Source organism: Lissotriton vulgaris, chromosome 2_1, assembly GCF_964263255.1.
Source record: "Lissotriton vulgaris chromosome 2_1, aLisVul1.2, whole genome shotgun sequence".
In the NCBI taxonomy this organism is placed as follows: Eukaryota; Metazoa; Chordata; class Amphibia; order Caudata; family Salamandridae; genus Lissotriton; species Lissotriton vulgaris.
This window is the reverse complement of record NC_141687.1, coordinates 1,574,152,280-1,574,167,293: the sequence shown is the minus strand read 5'-3', so window position 1 is coordinate 1,574,167,293 and position 15,014 is coordinate 1,574,152,280.

The following is a 15,014-nucleotide window of genomic DNA, read 5'->3' as shown; positions in this document are numbered from 1 at the left end:
AACAATTATCGCCCAGATTGAGAAATAGTTAGTAAACCAAAGCAAAACATATTTCTTTTTTTTTCTCAGTGATATGATTTGTGATAAAGCTGGGTACTTTAAATGCACGATCAAGGCGAAAAAATATGTAAGGCCTGCTCCTTCTTCATTTACCTTTTATAACAGATATATTACGTTATATGGAAGTATTTAATCATGAATAGAACCTCATATGTGTTAAGGAGTAAAGACACATTAGCTGTTATGGTTGGTCACACCAGCGTGCGTCTTTTCTATACAGCAGACCCCCCTTCGGGTTGGCAAAGAGTCAGAATATCGAGTAGGAGATGTTGACTTGCACTAAAATTGAGTGAAAAATATTGAGATACATAAATATTGACGGTAAGAATATCGTGGTCAAGAATATCGAGTTTTAGGTAAGAAATATTGTTTTCAAAAGTATCGAAGTATTTGATATTGTTTGCAGAAATTTAGTTGTAAAAAATATCAATTTTTTATTTAGTGTTATGTATTTCAGTATGTAATTTAAATGTATGTGCTCTATTCTTTTTCTAAGTATTGCATTTGGTTTTTTTATATTTGTGCTACATTGGTAGTTCTTAATTTTATTTTAATTACATTTTGTGTTTTAGTTCTGTAGCGTGTTGTGGGTTTATAGAGGTATAGGGTGGGAAGTAATTTAATTATAGTAAATTGAATATAATTCTTTTTATTAGTATTTATTTATTTTTGATTTTATAGTGTTAATTGTGGGAATTAATTTATGATTCATTAATTAATAATCGTTTGATAACTTTTATTGATTATTTAATTGGTAAATATGTTAATTGTGTCATTTATTTTAGGAGCGGGTTGTGGGTTTATGGGGAATAAGGTGGGAAGTAATTTAAATATAATTAATTTAATAATATTTTTTATTAATTAAAAGTTATTTATTTGATATGTTAATTGTGGGAATTCATTTATTATTATTTATGTATTAATTTGGCTGTTAAATATTACTAATGAATTGGTAATTATGTTAATTGGGTTATTTTTTTCAGGAGTGAGTTGTGGGTTGATAGGGAGTAGGTTCGGAATTAATTTAATTGTGATACATTTATTAATATTGTTAATATAACATTTAATTAATTGTGTGAATGATTGTATTATTAAATATTTTTATTTTGTTTGGTAAATGTTACTAATTACTTACTTGTTAATTACTTATGTTAATAGTGCCATGTTTTACGAAATTGGTGGTGGCATTCATAGGGGAATATGGTGGGAGATAATTTATTTATATTTAATTAATTCTTTGTTAATCAATGCTAATTAATTAATTAAAAGTTAACTACGACAATTGTGTAATAATTTTAATGTGTGAGTTGTGAGGTATATAGTGGTAAATGCTGGGAAGTAAATTGTTTTAAATTAATGATTTGTTGTTAATTGATATTAATTTAATAATGTAAAAATAGTTTTGGAAGTTGAGTGAATATTTTATGTGTGTGTTTTGCTGTTTATTGGGGTTGAGGGTGGAAAGTAATTTAGTTTAAATTAATTAACCATTCCTTGATCATTAAAATCCATTTATTAATTGATAACTATTATTGGTAATTGTTTAGTTTTTATTTTGTTGTTGTGCTGTAACGTTTTGGTTTGTACATTAATTTGTACATTTTTAAATGTGTTTTATAATTATTAATATTTGTTAAATTGATCATTAATTGTGTTAATTATAGCGGTAAACTTGATTGTTTAATTTAGAAGTGTGTTGTAAATGTTGTGGTGTTATAGGGTGGGAAAATAAATATTATGTTTATGTAATTTTTTTAGTTTTTGATTAATATAAATTTCGATTGCAAAACATTTATTTGTTTATAAATTGTTAATTAAAAAAATTATATTTATATACATTTTTAGATTTTTGCTACATTATAATATTTGTATATGTTTTGTTAATTCGCATATTGTTATATAGTTTTTTGCTTTGTTTTTTTAAAATTATATTTTGTATTGCAGTTGATATTTCATTTGTTTTTAAATTTTAATTCTGTTCTGTGGGAATACAAATTTTTACCTTTCAGCTGACCAACACTTTCCCTACTTTTGCACTTGCTGGAGTGGGAATAGTAAATTATTCCCATACGGTATCCACCACTTTCTTTAATGTTGCACTCACTGGAGTGGGAATAGTTATTTGTAGCCCTCCTCCCCCCGCTATCCAACACTTTCCCTACTGGTGCACTTGCTGGAGTGGGAAAAGTAAATTATCTCCCTCCGCTATCCAACACTTTCCCTTCTGTTGAACCACTCACTGCAGTGGGAATAGTAAGTTTTACCCCTATGCTATCCAACACTTTCCCTACTGTTGCACTTGCTGGAGTGGGAACAGTGAATGATTTCCCTCCGCTATCCAACACTTTCCCTACTGTTGCACTCACTGGAGTAGGAATAGTAATTTTTACCCCTCTGCTATCCAACACTTTCCCTACTGTTGCACTCATTGGAGTGGGAATAGTAAATTATTCCTCTCCGCTATACAACACTTTCACTACTGTTTCAATAGCTGGAGTGGGAATAGTAATTTTTTACCCTCCGCTTTCCAACACTTTCTCTACTGTTACACTCAAGAAAGTAGGAATAGTAAAATATTCCCCTCGCTATCCAACATTTTCCCTACTCTTGCACTTGCTGCAGTGGGAATAGTAAATGTTTCCCCTTGGCTATCCTATACTTTCCCTACTTTTTTAATCACTGGAGTGCGAATAGTATTTTTTACCCTCTGCTATCCAACACTTTCCCTACTGTTGCACTCGCTGGAGTGGGAAATAGTAATTTTTTACCCTCTGCTATCCAACACTTTCCCTACTGTTGCACTCATTAGATTTGGAGTTGCAGTAAATAAGTTCCAATGGCCAAGTAGGTAAAGTATAAAGGGTTCTTTATTCAAGATAAAGAGTAGGTCAAGAGCGGACCCTTCACTGCAGTAGCAACCAGTAAACTGCCACATAGTAGAATACTGAACATACGAAGCACAGAATATAGAATACAGAATACCATGCAAGTAAGTTCTATAAAGACTAGAAGGATAACTTGTAATAGAGATAGCGTGTAATGTTTCGCAATGAAGATAACTTGTAATGTACTACACATCTTCTCTCTTTCTTTTCCAGAGAAAAACTAAGGGGAAAAAAAACCACAATAAATTAACAGATAAAATCCTTCAAGTAGGCTGGCGGTCGACGAGACCTTGGAGAACGTATATCCAGTACATCAATCAAAACAGGAGGGGCATTGCACAAAGGGGCAGGAGCATCCCCACCTCCCGAATTACTCAGCTCATTGTAGGATAAGGATTCAACAGGGGCATGCGTAGCTAACAAATACCCACTTGTTGAAGGAGCCAAAATGCTAGAAGAATCACAACCATCACATGATGGAGAGGAGGGAGCATTACCTTGAGAAACAGCCTTCATTTTCTCATAAAGAGCCACCCTCCTAAAATTCCAACACTCTCCATTGTTAAGAATGGCACAATGATTAAGTACTTTTTTGACTTTGAACGGCCCCTTGAATTTTGACAAACCCCTTTGTACTCTCCCAGTTTTAACTTTGACCGAGTCACCAATCGAAAAAGGAACAGGATCAAGTGAAATGGTAGGGGAAATGACGTCACCTGGTTGAGTTTGTATAGAGACAACATGTCTCATCCATGAGGGAAACAATTTCAAACCAGGATCACGCCCCCTCATTAATTGAAAAATAGACTGGTGTCCATGGGCAGAAGGGGGTTTGCAATAGGCCCACAACATCTTACTGACCATCTTTCTGACGATACCTCCATTGCTGGAAGCCATCTGAAATACCCTTCACAACATTGTTGGCCCTTTCAAAAACAGCGTTGCCCTGAGGATTATATAAAGATGTACGGGGTGTGAAATCCCACAGTCTTTTAAGAAAATCTGCATATCCCTGGAAGTAAGTTGAGTACCATTATAGGTAATCATTACCGAAGGTAAACCCTCATCTTTGAAACGATTCCCTAAGAATCTAATAGTGTTACCTGTAGTAATGTCATTGGTGAAATGAACAACTAACCATTTTGAAAAAGCGTTCACAACAACTATAGCAAACCTATCCCTCTCATTTAGTTCGCCCATTGGACCAATGAAGTCAATGCAGATGGTGTGCCGAGGTAAATCAGGACTTTGTATATGTGCACCAGAACTGGATTTGGGACCTGTCTTCAAACGTTTCTCACCTTCTCTACACATAACACAATGCTCAACCGATTCCACAACGTGGGCATCAATGCCTGGCCACCAAAAGTGATCCCTAATGCGGCTTTGAGTAAGAGTATGTCCAATGTGACCCTCATGTGCTAAAGCTAACACTTTATTTCTCAGACCAAATGGAGGTATGAACTTCTCTCCTTTAAACAACATGTTATCTACAAGTGAAAGTTCATCAAATACCTTAATGAAAGGCCTCACTGAAATGGAGACTGAACTCTCACGCCTAGGACCTAGCTTGATGAGTTTAACCACCTCTTGAAGAGTGTGGTCAGAAGCAATTTCCTTCAACCAGTCACTAGCTGAAAAAACACTTTCACCGACAAAAACAGCATCCTCAACCGATGCAACAGCTACATCATCTATAGACTGAGATAGCTCCGAGCCATGAAAGGTGCGCCAGTCTAAAGACAACCTCGAAAGCAAGCATGGGCGAATTTTGCGAATCTCGCGTTCGCGAATTTTGCGGATTTGCGAGCTCGCAATTCGCAAAATCCGCGAATTCTCGCGAATTTGTGGATTTTTTTTGTGTGTTCGCGCGGGTTTCTGACAGTTCGCGAGGGTTTTGTACAATTTCGCAAACGCGAACTTACCTGTCGGGTCGCAAGTTTCGCGAACTTGTTTCTACGTGTCCAGCCTGTTTGGGACACTCTTCTTCATCACTGCCACTCTCTGTCACCACTGCCACTCTCTGACTACTCATGCCACCCTCTGGCCCACCCATGCCACTCTCTGTTTCATCACAGCACCCTCTGGTTGTCCAGTCAGTGTACATTATTGTGGCAAAGCAAGCACACCTTCCCTGCCTCAAGTGACCTGAATTAATTTGGGGCTGATTAATGTGTCACAAAATATTTTTTTAGCTGGCACCTGCTTCCTTAGTGCTTCCTGATTAGTGATCTTTTGCACTTGCTAAGTGCTTTCATTGTTGCAAAATTAGTTACAACACATGCCCTGCCCCAACTGACAATAATGAATTAGGGGCTGATTAATGGATTTGAACTTCCAGCCTGGCTCCTGCTTGTCTCCCTTAGCTGTAATTCAGGACCTTTGTGGCATATGTGTAACTATTCTGAGGTTCAGAGCAGGGTCACATAATAGTTGCAACTGGCAACTGAACTCTGGAGGGGCCCCTCAGGAAGCACTACAGGCAATGGCTACTAATGATGAGCCTGAACTTTTGAACCTGGTAAGTAGTTTCAGTTTTGCTAAGATCGTATTTCTGCAATTTTGCGCTTATTCGCGGGGCGCGAAGTTGTACTGGGAAGCCGCGAACTCACGCGAACAGTGCGAGCAAGCCATAAAATCCGCTGCTCGCGGATTTGCGGATTTTGCGGGAGATTCGCGAATCTGGCGGATTGCGAATTTACCGAAAATCCGCAAAATCCGCGAGCGAAACGGATTTTCCGCCCATGCTTACTCGAAAGGCAATTTGCTTGCACGTTTTTCCATCCTTGGATATATTCCACTGAGTACTGAAATTCCTGAAGTTTAGCAGCTAGTTTCATAAGTCTCGCAGAACCCTTTCCTGCACCACCTGTAGAAAGAACTTTGACACCTCAGTTTTAGTCTGCTCTTGGCTTCAAGATTGCACGACGATGATGGATTCGAGAAGATGTCGCCAAAAAGTTGTAGTAAATAAGTTCCAATGGCCAAGTAGGTAATGTATGAAAGGTTCTTTATTCAAGATAAAGAGTAGGTCAAGAGCGGACCCTTCACTGCAGTGGTAACCAGTAAACTGCCACATAGTAGAATACTGAACATACAAATCACAGAATATAGAATACAGAATACCATGCAAGTAAGTTCTATAAAGACTAGAAAGATAACTTGTAATAGAGATAGCTTGTAATGTATTGCAATGAAGATAACTTGTAATGTACTGCAAGTAGTCAATTATTCCCCTCCGGTATCCAAGACTTTCCCTACTGTTGCACTCGCTGGAGTGGGAATAGTAAGTTTTTTACACTCCGCTATCCAACACTTTCCCTACTGTTGCACTAAATGTATTTCAAAATGTAGGTTTAAAACATCTTGTTATAGGTATATATATCAGTATATATCCTTCCCTTTCTTTGGAGGGAGATGGAAGGACATATCTGCGTTTGTCAATAGCGCACTTGAGGATCCCCTGCCACGCCTGTTGGATTCAGACCATTATTGGCTCGCCGCCCGGCTATATCCACGGTTCAGTTATGGACAGAGTCTGTTCCCGCCTTGGTGTCAGGAGGAAGGGTGCAGTTTGAGATATCCTACCTCTCCTGGGCTAATTGCCGTCCGCATTCAATTCCTGCGCATTGGAAACCTGACTCTGAGGCTTGTGGCAGAACAGGGGACGCAAGGGGAGACTTTATGAGTGGACAATCGGCACTATATGCCATCAAGCCTGCTTACATCGGGGGACTGCAACAAGAAAGCATCTTCCTACTCCCGCTAATTTTCCACCTACCTGCAGTGCTGCAACACGGCATTGTGGGTGCTGTAGTCCAAGGATCACAACGGACTGCAACAGGTTCATGCATTCACCAGCGGGGGAGGAGCGGTTCAGCCTGCACTATTCTAAAGGCAGCGAGAAAGGACTATGTTGATGCCACATTGTAACGGTGTTGGGCGCTGAGGAAGGCAAAGGACCAAAATGCATTTTCCGCCACCAGAGCAGTTGTTTGTTCAATAAATCTCTCCAAACCGTCCCCTTGGGTTCCTTCTCTTTCTTTGGAGGGAGATGTATACCGGACATATCTGGTTTGTCAATAGCGCACTTGAGGATCCCCTGCCACGCCTGTTGGGTTCAGACCATTATTGGCTCGCCGCCCGGCTATATCCACGGTTCAGTTATGGACATGTCTGTTCCTGCCTTGGTGTCAGAAGGAAGGGAGCAGTTTGAGGTATCCTACCTCTCCTGGGCTAATTGTCATCCACATTCAGTCCCTGTACATCGGAAACATGACTCTGAGGCTAGTGGCGTTACAGGGGAGGCAAGGGGAGACTTGATGAGCGGACAATCGGCACTATGTGCCATCAAGCCTGCTTACATTGGGGGACCGCAACAAGAAAGCATCTTTCTACTCCTGCTAATTTTCCACCTACCTGCAGTGCTGCAACACAGCATTGTGGGTGATGTAGTCCAAGGATCACGACGGACTGCAACAGGTGCATGCATTCACCAACGGGGGAGGAGCGGTCCAGCCTGCACAGTTCTGAAGGCAGCGATAAAGGACTATGTTGATGTCACATTGTAACGGTGTTGGGCGCTGAGGAAGGCAAAGGACCAAAATGCATTCGCCGACACCGGAGCAGTTGTTTGTTCAATAAAGTCTCTCCAAACCCTCCCCTTGGGTTCCTTCTCTTTCTTTGGAGGGAGATATATACCGGATATATATATATATATATATATATATATATATATATATATATATATATATATATATATATATATATATATATATATATATATATATACAAACGTGTTCACCGTTGCCACGTAATTAATTCATTGTCTGCCTCATAATCTGTAGATTTTTACACAAATAAAGGCTTTTTGCTGCAACAGTTCAAACTGTATAAAATGGTGCAACACTTTGCTCGCGGTTGTAATGTTGCTGCTAACACACGGGTATTGCTTAGCTACGCAGCAGCAATTAGGCAAGGGACACAGCTTTTACTTTCACTCGTGTGGTCCCAACTGCTGGAGTCAGGCCACGCCTCTTTATTTTATAGCCTGCAAGTGACGACACGCGCTAGCGCTAAACAACGTCCTCCTGACGCGGGTAGGCTGAACCGCTACCCGGACGGAGGACATTACATTCCTTCCAATATTTATTAAACAAAAATCAAATAACCAAATAATAGCGTAGATCTGTTACCAGTTCTTGAAAGAGTTTAGTCCACAGTCCATCATACCAGTAACCCTGCCAGGCAGGAGGATGGTGTCGGGTTTTGCCTCAGGGGTGTTCTCCCCGGGAGGAGGGCAGTGATGGAGTCAGACTATGTGAGTCTTCCCCCTCCCGAGGCCTTGGTTGGATTCTGTCAGGTGTTCCTGATCGCTATGGGGTACTCAGGGGAGCACCTCGTGGGTCCCCTCGTCGGTTACCCCCTGGTCACCATCGTGATTAATTTTGTCTGGTCGATGGTTAGGGCTGGTGGCCAAGTTGTCCGCCGGAGATTGATTTTCAGTTCCGGCCTGTACTTTCTTGAAGAAAGAGATGTTTCGGGGGATGTCCTCAGCTCCTCTTCTGGATTTTATCAAGGTGCCAGAACAGCTAGTGACAGGCCAGGGTGGATGTTCGAATGGAAGTCGGAATTTGCTCCCAGGATACCGGTCCTTAACGTAGACTCTGTCCCCTCTGACAATGTCCGATACTCTGGCTCGCCGGCTGGCGCTGGCTTGGTCATTGGAATTGGTTTGGTTAGCTAACACTCTTCTGGCATCAATTCGAGATGGAGTCCAGCTCAGGTGGTGTGGAAGGGTGTCTTGTACTACTCGGCCCATGCTTGCCAGCCCTGGAGCTTCTTTGGTCGTGAGATGGGGTGTCAGCCGATACTCTCTCAGAAAGCTGTATATAGCTCTTTCCAGGGGTGCTTCCTCCGCTTGCGCAGTACGTATTACCTTGTTGAGTGTGCGCATGAATCTTTCTACTTTCCTGTTTGCTTGGGGCCAATGGGGTGTCACTTTCCGATGTTGGATACCCCATGCCTTGAGGTAGTCTGCAAAATCTTGGCTGTGGAATGGTGGACCGTTGTCTGTTTTCACCACCTCAAAAATGCAGTGGGTTGCGATGGTTTTCTCAAGTTTGGCCATCACTTCCATGGCTGTCTGGCTCCCAACAATTTCGACCTCTGGATATTTTGTGTGGTCGTCGATGATTACGAGTGCATATCTCCCATCAGGGAGGTGTCCGAAATCCACGCTGACACATTCCCATGGCCGTTGCGGGTTATCTTCTGTGATGACCGGGTGGGGACGGTCTGGCTGGCCTGACACTTGGCACCATGAGCAGGTCCTGACCGTGATTTCCATTAGGTGGTCCATTCCTGGGAACCATACTTTCGCCCTTAATCGGCTCTTCGTCTTCACCATACTCTGGTGTCCACGGTGCGCGAGGTCAACCGCTTGTTGGATAAGGCTCAGGGGGATCACCAATCGAGGACCTCTGAGGAGACAGCCGCTGTTGTCCACTGAAAGTTCATCTTTCACTTTCATAAGGGTCTCCAGGACAGCTCTTGCTTGGAGCGTCCGCCTGGTCATGGTGGATTGGATGTGGCGCCAGTTGTGGGATTGGACTGCTTCGATGGCTAATTGTAGACATTCATCAGTCTGGGTGGCTTTGACGATCTTTTCTAGGCTCATGGTGAGTGGCCGTGACCTCTCGGACACCAGCCAGACATATTCTTCCGTGTCTTCAGCGTCCTCTTCTTCCGCTCTAGTGGCGGCCCTTGGATGACGTGACAGATAGTCCACCGTATTAGAGAATCTGGGCTTGTACTCCACCCTGTAGTCGTATCCTTGCAGCTGGAGGATCCACTTTTCGATTCTCGGGGGAGGTTTGGATACCGACCCCTGGAATAAAGGAATGAGGGGTTTGTGGTCTGTGGATACGGTAAAAGGGTGGCCATACACATAGACATGAAAGTGTCGGCACTCCCAATGAATGGCTATTGCCTCTCGCTCGATTTGCGAGTATCTCTGTTCCATGTCCGTCAGTGAGCGACTTGCGTAGGCAATCGGGGCCCACTTTCCATTGCCCTGTAGCTGGGTAAGCACTGCTCCGAGTTCGTAGGGGCTGGCGTCTACAGCGACATTGGTGGGTTGGGCTGGATCAAAGTACAATGGCGTAGTGTCTGCTGACAGGGCTGCTTTGGTGTCTTTAAAAGCTTGCTTCTGTTCCGGGCTCAATTTCCACGTGGTGGTGGATTTAGTGAGTTCTCTAAGAGGCTTCGTGAGGTTCGACAGATCCGGGACGAAATGCCCGCAGAAATTTACCATCTCTAGGAAGCTCCTGACTTCCGAGATGTTGGATGGTGCAGGGCTTTCTTGGACATCCTTTACCTTGTCGGGGTCTGGGGCCACTCCTTTGACAGAAAAAGTGTAACCAAAGAAACTGATCTTGTTCCTCAAAAATTGAAATTTTTCTCGATGGAGGGTCAGTCCAGATTCCTTGATCCTTTGGAGGACTTTGCGAACTCGGCGGTGGTGTTCTTCCATCGACAAAACATATATTAACAGGTTGTCACTCACATTCAGGACTCCTGTAATTCCACTAAGAACCTCGCGGATGGTGTTCTGGAATACCTTTGCGGTGCTCGAGATTCCGAAATTCAAGCGTCGGTTTCTCCGGAGGCCGGCGTGTGTTGAGAAGGTGGTGATATATCTGGAGTCAGGAAGTAGTGGCAGTTGGTGATAACCAGACCATAGGTCCATCTTCAAAAACCATTTCGCCCCGTTGAGCTCCCCCAGGATGTCATCGATAGTGGGGGTCAGGTGACGCTCCCTTTTCACCGCTGCGTTGGAAAGGCGCATGTCCACGCAGTTGCGGACTTCTCCCGGTTGCTTTGGTTTCCGTGCCACTTCAATCGGGGACACCCAGGGTGTGGGCCCACTGACCTTATCGATGATCCCCTGTCTCTCTAGTGCTTCCAGTTCATCCTCTACCTTCTTCCACAGATGGAATGCAATCCGCCGGTACGTTAGCACCAATGGTTGAACTGACGGGTCAATGTGGAGTGAAACTACCTTCCCTTTGAGGCATCCAATACCCTAGAAGACATCTTCAAACTCTTCCATATTGACCTCGAGTTCTTCTTCTTGTACCGCCATGGCGAACAAAATTAGTTTTAGCTCCTCCGCTGATTGTCCGCTCAATAGCATCCCGCTACCCTCTTGGGTCACATACACTGTGGTTGGGATCTTGAATTCCTTGTGCTTTAGCTCAGTCTTGAAGCATCCCCAGAGTGGGATGGGCTTCTTTTGTCCGTATGCGAACACCCTGATTCTGGCCTCCTGCATTGGCGGGCGCGGGCTTAACTGGTTGTATACATTTGTCGCCATAAGTTCAATCGAGGCCCCAGTGTCTATGGTGGCTCTCACGTCCTGCTGGTGGATTTTGATCCTGCACTTTGGGAGTCGTCTCCTCTTTCTTCGTGGCTGGTCTATTGCAAAGACGTAGTGGACTGGGTAGTCTCCTGCATCATCGTCCATGTCCTCACTGTTGCGCGTTTCTGCTACCGCTTGTGCTGCTTCTTTCCACAGCTTTGTAGAGCGGCACACCGCCGCAAAGTGATTCATCCATCCACAGGAGCTGCACCTCCTCTCTCTTGCCAGGCAGTCCTGCATGCGGTGGGGCGTGCTTTCGCACCATCTGTACTCCTTCTTCTCCTGCGGTCTCCTCCCTAAGACTTGGCGTGCTTTAGGCTGTACCACATTTACAGCTTCTACTGCATTTGCTTGCTCTGTTTTGATGGGTCTGTGGAGGGCTGCTTCCATGTGGGACGCCCTGGCTTGCGATAGTTCTTTCGATCAGCCTAGGATGAGAATGTCGGCCAACCGTGAGTTTCGACGAGTAGCATCCCTGAATTATTTGCCCACGGATTTCTTCTTGGTCATCTCGAAAGCTGCACGTACTTGCCAGTTCTTTCAGTCGCCCATGGAATGCGTCCAGTGACTCTTCAGCCTCTTGTTTGGCTTGGCGAAAGATAAATCTCTCATAGTCTCAACTCGCCATCGGTTCGAAATGTGCGTTTAGGGCGTTTAGCAGCGTCACATAGGTTTTGGGTGTGGCCTCCACCAGAGTTTTGTAGATGCGGTGAATGTCTTTGCCCCCTAATTGTAGCAAAAGGGCCCTGCGCCTGTCTCGGGCGATGCCTGCCCCTTCAAAGTATATCTGGAGCTGGTCTTTCCACCGCGGGGCGAGGGAAGAAGCGGTGCCATCAACAGTGAATGGCTCGATGGCCGGGATTGACGCCATGTCCATGCAGTCGCAGGTACACTCCTCGGCACATACTCGGCCTACTCTTACTGCTCTGTAGGCACGTCTCGGCAGAAGTACCAGCACCCCTGTGGTGAAAGGGCCCCTTCTAGGGCTCCACACCACTGCCACCACTGCTGGGGATGCAGTGCATACAGAAGTGCACGTCGGCTCTTCTCCGCTTCGTCGCTAGTGTAATGTTGCTGCTATCGCGCGGGTATTGCTTAGCTACGCAGCAGCAATTAGGCAAGGGACACAGCTTTTACTTTCACTCACGTGGTCCCAACTGCCAGAGTCAGGCCACGCCTCTTTATTTTATAGCCTGCACATAACGACACGCACTAGCGCTAAGCAACGTCCTCCTGACGGGGGTAGGCAGAACCGCTACCCAGCATTACAGCGGTGAAGACTTTTCACAAAGGTTAAACGCGGTCTTTCAGTTGCTCGTTTCTGATTTATTTGCTAAAGTGCCTGTAAAAAGGTGAAATCTTTGCTAGGTTAGTATTGCCATGCATAAACCGTACAAACGAAGCAAGTATAAATGTGCCTCGATATTTCGCATAAATTGCCTTTTCTTGCCACGTAATATGGTGCTCCTCTGCCACATACTTCCAGTGACTCCGTGAATAGAGCTTCATGTCACGCTTCTGCTATTTCTAAGAGCTGTTAATACATTTGATATTACCCTATTTAATGGTCTTCGCTTCAGAAAGAGGACAGAGGGTGGGTCACACACATTCACCCCCATTGAAGGGGGCTTGGGAAAAACTATTTAAACCCACGTAAAACTCTGGGGCTGGGCGGGGGGGGCCTTTCTTTAAATTTTAATATCTGAACCTCGATGACCCGTTGGGAGAGGGCAGCGTGGATTGGGCTGGGGTTACCCGGGTGCTCTGCGCCCAGATTTTGGATGATTACCGGAGATATGAGAACAACAAATGGAGTCATTATTATTAATATGCTGATAATTTGGATATTTTGACATCTAGTATTCCTATATATTCTAATATTACTTCACTGCCCTCAGACGCCGTCCTTTCTAAACCCTTATATTTTTATTTTTATCGGCCCGTCATCGTCGCCTTCCCGATGTCTACAATTTATTTATTTATTGACAGTTTTAAGGTAAAATCTTCTCATTTTCACATTTTGCGAAAGTCGAAGAGGAAGGTTAACACCCGCTGCTTACAGCGCTTGGAAGCTGCTGACGGGCTGGAAGCTCTATGAGCAGGCAAAGGATTTGTAATATTGTGATGTGTCCTGATTTATTGCTATGCCTCGGACGGAGATCCCGGTCCTCCTGTTCAATTCCCTGCGCACTTTGGGGCAGATTTATGAAGGGCTTGCGCCACGTTTACGCCGCCGTTGCGTGACGCAACGGCACGGAAACGTGGCGCATCCCTGCGCCCTATTTACAATGTGACGCATCTAGGAGATGCGTCACGTTGTACAGCACTGCGCCAGGAGGAGGCGTTCCTGCGCAGGGGGGCGTTCCTGCGCAGGAACGCCTCCTGAAAGTGGCTGAGTGAAATCTATGAGATTTCACTCAGTCACTTTCAGGGCAATGCTGCTTCAAAACCCTGCGCCTGCTTGAAGCAGGCGTAGGTCTTGACGCAGCATTGAAAGAATAGGCCCCCCCAGAGCATTGCTGGAGCTGCGTCGCGCTTGCGATGTAACTCTAGCAATGCGCCACATTTCCGGCACAGATGCGTCACGCATCTGTGCCGTTTTTGCCCCATGGTGCGCCGCATCATAAATGCGGCGCACCATGGGTGGCGTAGCTGTGGCGCACTGTGGCGCATGTTAACTGGCGCATCCCTCGGGATGCGCCAGTTAACATAAATCTGCCCCTTGGTGTGTGTGAGGGGGCTAGAGAGGGCACCTCCGATGTGGCCCCACGCTGCCCACGTAAAAGCCCCTGATGGAGCCAAGGACAGGGTCACTCAGGTCAACCCCCCCCCCCCACCCCCTCCCCCCGCCGAAGAATGTCTCTTTCTTGATAAATGAAGCGTTTTCTGTTTATTTCTGATATTTCTATTGCGCCCACCGCTTCACCCGGAAAACCAGGCGCTTTATTGAAAATGAACCCCCTCTTTGTAAGTGAGGCCAAGTCAGGTGCGAGGAGAGAGCCTGGGTGGCGGGGCGGGCAGAGACGTGAAAGAGTGGGACACACCTCACAGTGAGAGGGGAGCATGAGTGAAGGTGGCATCTCTGCCGGTGGGGGTGATGGGGTGCAAACCCTCACTTCTAGGGGTGCAGACTCAGACACCAGAGGGCAGGGGTGTCACACCCCACCCCAGGGCGCTTTACCCCTTCAGGCACCCAGTTGGAGCTTTATATGTGTGTGACCCTTACTCGAGGCGCTGTGCATGGCCCGCAGGCGTCCGTGTGGTGTCTCGAGGACTCCGTCAGACAATGCTCGATGCTAACACTGGCGGTGCCTGACAGCCATAACCCTCGCATGTGCCTACTCAGTGGGTCCACCGTCTATACTTACTTGTCGGTCAGCATCCGCATACCTCTCCCATCTTCTCCGACAAACCTGGCAAATAATGTCAGCCAACAATCTCAGTTCTTGTTGATGGTCATTGTTGGCCGCAGATTTATTAATAACAATATTAATATTGATTATTAATAACAATATTAATAACATACTGGTTGTACAATCTTCATTTGCGATCTTTAACCATAAATCATGCACATCACATTACAGTTTATGACACCTTCCCGTGGTACAGGTGTCTGTCTCTCGTGCACCCATCAGTTCGTAAATGGC